The sequence below is a fragment of the Sciurus carolinensis genome, chromosome 4, assembly GCF_902686445.1.
Source record: "Sciurus carolinensis chromosome 4, mSciCar1.2, whole genome shotgun sequence".
NCBI lineage: Eukaryota > Metazoa > Chordata > Mammalia > Rodentia > Sciuridae > Sciurus > Sciurus carolinensis.
Window position 1 is genome coordinate 73,754,629 of NC_062216.1, and position 6,765 is coordinate 73,761,393.

The 6,765-nt window shown below is 39.5% G+C and overlaps 1 pseudogene; it reads left to right on the plus strand.

The window, feature by feature from the left end:
* The first annotated feature begins 2,136 nt into the window (after positions 1–2,136).
* On the plus strand, positions 2,137–4,352 carry LOC124982755 (protein tyrosine phosphatase domain-containing protein 1-like; annotated as a pseudogene).
* The last annotated feature ends 2,413 nt before the right edge of the window (positions 4,353–6,765 follow it).

Below are 6,765 nucleotides of genomic sequence, written 5' to 3' on the forward strand. Positions count from 1 at the left end.
CCTGGAGTTTTAGATTCTTACCTTTAAAAGTTTAATCCTTTCCAATTTAATATTTATATGTGGCATAAGACAAGGGGCCAAATTTATTCTTCTGCATGCATATGACCAGTTTTTCCAATATAATTTATTGGAATTATTTTTCCTTCCCCATTGTGTATTTTTCGTGTTCTATCAGACATTATCTGACTACATTTAGGGAAATGAATGGATACATGTGTAAATAATTGTGGGACACATATACAAAGGTTTGCTATTCATCCATAAAAGGAAGATATTTTCTCATTTGTGACAGCCTAGATGAACCTACAAAACATAATGATAAGTAAAACAGGGAAGGGGAGAACTTGAGTTATACTGTTATGTAATTCTTAGATTTTACCTAAAGTGGTAGAATATTAACTGTGGTAACAGTTCATATAACAATACCTACAGGACCTAATGGAAACTTATGCCAAGAAGTTTAGTTAAAAAGACAGTAGAGAGATCAAAATGAAATATTACACATATTCCATTAACCAGAAGAAGACAGAAAATGACAAAGGGGAAGCAAAAGTTAGTACAAACCAGATTAATTTGAGATAATAAACCATCACTTATATTAGAAGATAATGCTGACTCTCAGTACTAATACTAAGAGTATTAGTACTCTCAGTATTTCATGAAAAGGGGTAACTGTAAGAATTATAGACCTTAAGGTTAAAACCTGTTATTCCCACTTCATGTGTGATGAAAGTGACCTGTTGGGTATTTCAAACCAAATCTTGGAGATCAAAGCCATGCAAGTAAAAAAGCTAAGAAGAGAGATGCCAGTATTTAGACCCTTGCATCCTAAAGTCATCCAGGATCCAGGAAATGATGGAACCCTTCTAAAGACTGTGAAAATCTGGTGGGTCATCTGATGTCCTCATCAGGGTGATCATGAGGATCCTACACAACAGGAAGTCAGTCAGTGTACATTTTGCAAAGAGGAGGATTATTGAAGAGGGAAATATCCCTGATGCTTCCAAGGGAAGCCAGGTGTGGTCAGCAAGACCCTGACCCATCCTGGCAGACAGTACAACTAGTAGAGAAAAGGTGAAGGATCCAAAAGGCTTTTCACAAGTTCCCAAAAGGAACATCTGAGGAACCTCAGAGGACCATAGTAATAGATATGAACGAGGTCAATTTTTGACCAGTTTGTTCTTAAACACATGTCAGGAAAGTATAACCAAAACACAGCCATACATGGACATTTCAAATGAAAGAATATTATTTAAGAGTATATTCTTTTATTACAACATGAGATGCACACTTGGGTCAGCCCTACCAAAAGTAAGTAGAGAGGCTATAGAGAAAGAGGTCTGATGCATGAGTGTCTGATAATAACTATCAAGAGACTCTGCAAAATCATGTTTTCCCTGAATTAGTTTTAGTCTGATCATGATTTTTTTTTTAAAAAGAAATCCAAATCCTGGGATGTGTATAGGCAAATAAGAACATTAAAGCTTACTTGCTGACCTTTTTTGGCTATAGCCACTATTAAGACTTCTGGTAACTATATGTCTGCTCCTATTGCTCAACCCTTGTCCTTTTAATCTTCTAATAAAGTTTCCATCATCCAGATGATAAGAGTTACTTGTTAAGAGGATGGCAACACTGAAATTCCAGTCAGTCCCCCAACTGAGACCAGGGTTTCTCTGTCAGCTCATGGAGAGGTCACAAAGGAGGAACTGAACACTGCCAAGAACAAGGTGAGCAAGCTCACAGTGGATCCTCCCTGACAGCTGAAGCTTGAGATGACTGCACACCAACTGGCCCCTTGACTGTACTACTGAGAACCCTGACCTAGACATACCAGATAAAAAAGAACTGGAGAGTACAAGGGTCATTCCAGAGACCTGTATAAAACACAGATTTGTAGGGGTGTAGCCCACAAAGGAGGACATTGTCTATGTGCTGGGCTGGACCCCACTGCCCACTCTGCACGGCAGGGAGCACAGGGCCTCTACAAGGCCTGTGAGGTCTGGTGCCTGTGCACTGTCCTCGGTTGCCCTCAGGCCATCCCTGTCCATCTGCCTGAGACTCTGAGTCCTGGATGACTAGCGAGACTGCAGGCTCAAAAGGACTTCGGATGCTGACAGCAAAGTGCTGACTAGCATGGCGGCAGAAGTCTTGCCTCCAAATGAACAACCATATTCCATGTTGGTGAATAATAGTGGGTAAGCTGCAAACACTAAAGGAAATTCAGAATGTCCAACATCAAAGTACAAAAAAGTGGGAGAACATTTAGTATGTCATCCCTGAACTCATGGAGTGCTCCATGGTGTGTGGTGGTAAAGAATGCAAGAGTGGAAGGTCAGTTTTCAGGAGTGAGCAAGAGCAAGCCATTAAGGGTGCTTTTCATCCTGGGTCACTGACAGTATTCTGGCCATTGTTTGTCCATTATCTGAACTCCCCAAGAAGTACTGCATCATCAAGCAGTTCCTCAGTCATGGTCTAAAAACAATACTCAACCTGCAGTGCCCTGGTAAGCATGCTAGCTGTGGGAACGTTTTGGAACAAGAGAGTGGTTTCAGGTACCTTTTTGAAGCATTTATGGAGGTTGGCATTTAGTTCTACAATTTTGGATGGAAGGATTATAGTGTAGCATCTCTTACCACCATCTTAGATATGGTGACAGTGATGATATTTGCTTACAGGAAGGAAAAGTAGCGATTCATTTTCATGCAGGGTTTAGCCAGACAAGTATTTTAATAGCATGTTATTTAGTTTTTGCAACAAGAATGACTCTGGCCTAGCAATTATATTTGAATGTGCCAAGTGACCCAATTCCACACAAATCAGAGGGCAACTGCTGTGTGTATGGAAATTTACTCAGTTTCTGATTCCTCTCTGTAGTATTTTTTCTTGCAGTGATCCCAAAGCACAAGGACCTAATTTGCCCAGTACCTAATTCACCAGTGTCATCTGCTTCATGGTTATGAGGCATGGCTTCTGAAACATGCCAAAAATTATCCATGTGGTCTGCAAATTGCTGCTGGACTCGACTGAAAATGGGCCAGTGGTGATGAAGGACATGTTAAAAGGAGCTGGACTCTCTGATGAAATCAAAAAGACCATGTCTGAGGTGGTCACAGTGCAGCTGGGTAAAGAGTTATTGATGCACAACAGTGATGCCTCAGACCCATTTCACCCTACTGCAGTGGTAGCAGAGTTTTAGAATCAGGATGTGATTTTTTCCAGTGAGCAAGAGTTTGACCCCCTTTGGAAGAGGCATAATGTCAAGTGATTTATCTGAAAAGGCAATTCAGCTAAGATGAGTCAGATTTAAAGAGGGTGGAAGCTCTCCTGGATCTTGGAGAGACTCCATGGATGGAGTCTGCCCAGAACTTGCTGGGTCACAACCTCCAGCAGTAGATGCCTATCAGACTTGCTTACATCTCACCATCTCCAGGTCTACAGTGGCAGAAGGAGGCATTGGTTCACACACATTTTCTTTAAGTGTGGTTTGGAAAGACCCAAGGATGATGAATCACCACTTTTCTGTAGGAGAGACATTCTAAAGGAAGTACAATGAAGTAGAACCTTCTCTGTGGATATTTCTGGTTCATGCAATCCTGGGGAATCAGTTACACTCAACTTTGCAAATGTGCATAAGGATCTAAACTCTTCTCATCAGTAAGTGGCCCACTGTCGTGAACCACACAGTAGTTGGGGCCCTCCAACTACTTTGCTGCAGCCCTCCAGACTGTGGCTTCAGTCCCAAGACACAGTTCTCGGTTAGATGTGAAACGCAGAAGAGCAGAGGTCTATCTGAAGCAGTGCCACGTGCTGACTTGCCATCTGAATTGACTGTTGAAGTGAGGAGAATATTGGCAACCATAGGCCTGGCAAGTTTAAATGAGTTTGTAGAAAAGGAGGAAGTGAAAAGGAAGGTAGAAATGTGGCAGAAAGAACTAAATTCCCGAGATGGAGGGTGGGAAAGAATATGTGGTGAGAGAGATCTTTTCATCCTCTGTGGTTTGATATGGTCTTGGTTGGAGCAACTAATGGAGCCTACATCACCAAAGAGGATGTGGACACATTGGTTGACAGACAAGCGGGTGCCACTGAAGTTCTGTTCTTATTAGAGAAGGGATAGCACCAGACTATCCTTTCATTGTGGCATTGCTTAGTGAATCTGCAGACAATGCCCACGGAGGTGGAGGAAGCTTGCCTTGCCCACACCAGTAAGACTTTCACTAAGGTGGATTTTAATTCTGAAAATGGACCAATAGTTTACAACACTCTGAAGAAAATATTTAAGCATATTTTGGGGGAAAGAAAACAAAAGAAAAGTGTTAAAATACAGCCCCAAACCAGGCCTCTTGTGAAGCTGAGTTTCTCTGCGTGATGAATATTTCAGACCTAAAAATCAGGATAACATTTCTGTCCATAAGTGAATAAGCTGAAGTTTGTGGCGCTACTTTTTCTCAAAGCACTTTATTTTGAATGTTATTGGCTTGTGCTGAGAGTGATCATTCTTGTTCAGAGCAATTACGTATTTTACAATATCCTTGAGCTACATCTTAGTCTTGAAAAATTGCCATAGAGTTGGTGATTTTATTTATCCAACTGAATTAATATTTTTGTATTAACATTTTAAGTATATGTGTTTACATTAATTCTTTTTGATATTTCCAAGAAAAGTAATTCTTTTCCTGATAGAACTTTTCCTGGAGATTTTACCAAACAGATAATTTTAGGAGTTAAACCTTACTGTGCATATGGACACATGACCTAAGAAAGTCACCAAGTATCTTAAACTGTTTTATATTAGTTACTAAGAAGGCTATTGATACATTTTAAAGGACTTTTTAAAATGTTTGAAATTTCTTGACTTTTCTTTTTATAAACAGGACAAAGAGTTTCAGAGTGCATTATTTTTCAGAATGATTTAGTTTTACTTTAGTGGATGGACTGTGAAGTGACCAAGATTTTTACTTGTAGAAAGTAGGCTTTCCCTTTGTCAGGCTTCCAGATGACTTTTCTAGCCTTGGCTCTCACAGGAGGCAGGAGTAATTCTCAACACACCAGGCCTTATCCCCTCTCCTGAGTTGCTGCTGAGCTAAATCACATCTTACAGAGGAAGTGGTATCAGAAGTGGGCAGTGTGGGAAGTTGCTAAGGAGCAGCACCTGCCTTAGTCCTTCCAGGGACCCCACAGAAAGTACAGTCACGCAGGGGCTGTGCTCTCTGCCAACCCTGCTCTTTCCAGGTGCCACAGCCACTCTCCAAAGTCAACTCAGTCAGAATCAGGCAGGCCTGGGCCAGCCTGCTTGTGCTAATACCCCATCTGCACAGATGATGGCCTGGATGGGCCCCATCTGCAGTTCTGTGGGCCTGCCGTTCTCAGGCCTCTGCCTTTGACTGAGTTTTTGCCAATTGTAATTAGAGAATTACAATTTTTAAATTGAATTGGACCCCAGGTTGCATTCACCTAACTGGCTTCAGATCAGAAAGGGTGACTGCCTTAACTCTTTTCTTGTAGGTCAAACTATGAATCAGCACTTGAAACCATAACTTTTATTTAAATTAAATTAATATGTGTGAATAGCAAAGGGCAAGCCATAGAAAGGATACCAGCTTCTTCAGTAAAAGTGATATTAATCAGACCAATTTCAAACTAAGAAGGTACTACTTAGTTTTCAAGATGGAATTTCAGGAAAAGCAAAACTAACAAGTCAAATGAAATTTCTGCAACTCCTTCATATCTGAATTGTGGGTCTAACACCTCAGAAAATATTTGAGTCATTATTGGTCTGACTAACTCTAATAGCAAAGGATAACTACAGGGTTCTTAAACATTGTTTAGAGTTTCTTAGGAAATCAAATCCAACAGCCATTGGCAAATTGGCTACCCCACTCCTGAAATGCCTCATTTTTTGAGTGTCTACTGTAGGAAAGAAGGAGAGGATACAATAGCATTATATCTAGAGATACATTGTAAAGAGTTTTACAGAAAAAAAAAAAAAATTGCTTGTCCTGGCCTCCATCAACCTCAAGTGGTCATGTGACACCACAGCTCTTTTTATCAGTTCCTTTTCTCTCTTTTTTACCTTGACCAAAAAAAAAAAAAAACAGGTGTTTCCTTGTATGTCGGAAATACTTGTTTCAAATTATAGAATAATCATGTTTTAACAATATCATTGCAGATCTGAACATCCAGGTACATTAGCTTGAAAGGAGATATGATCAGGCTATGTACAAGTGCTGTACTTATTTGATTAAAAGTGAAAAGAAAAACACCAAAACAAAACAAAACAAAGCACAAGTCTGCAGACAAGTCTGATGTGTTTAGAGAATAGTTTGTTATTGCAGACAGTTACTATGGCTCTTTCCTAAAATGACTGTACGTGTATATCTAATGAGGTCCACAGTAAAGGTAGATCTCCTAATGTAGAGAATTCATAGTCTAAACTAAGGCATTTGTACTTTCTAATATAGCTAAATGTTTCCCAATTCTGAATTACAGAAGTGCATGGGAAGTTTTTGAAAACATTACTGCACATATGGTTCATGAATTTTAGAATTTTAAAAATAATTTTATATATATTATTGGTAGGAAATTGCATTTTATTTTTAAATAAAATATTTAAGTTATAAAAGTAAAGAAAGCCAGACTTGGGAAATCAAAGATCAAATGCTTTCTCTGGTATAATGAATCTAGAGACAAATAAGAAAATTTTAAATGGAGGGAATGCATGAAAATAAAAGAGAGTTCAGTAGAGCAGAGGAAGAAAATTGG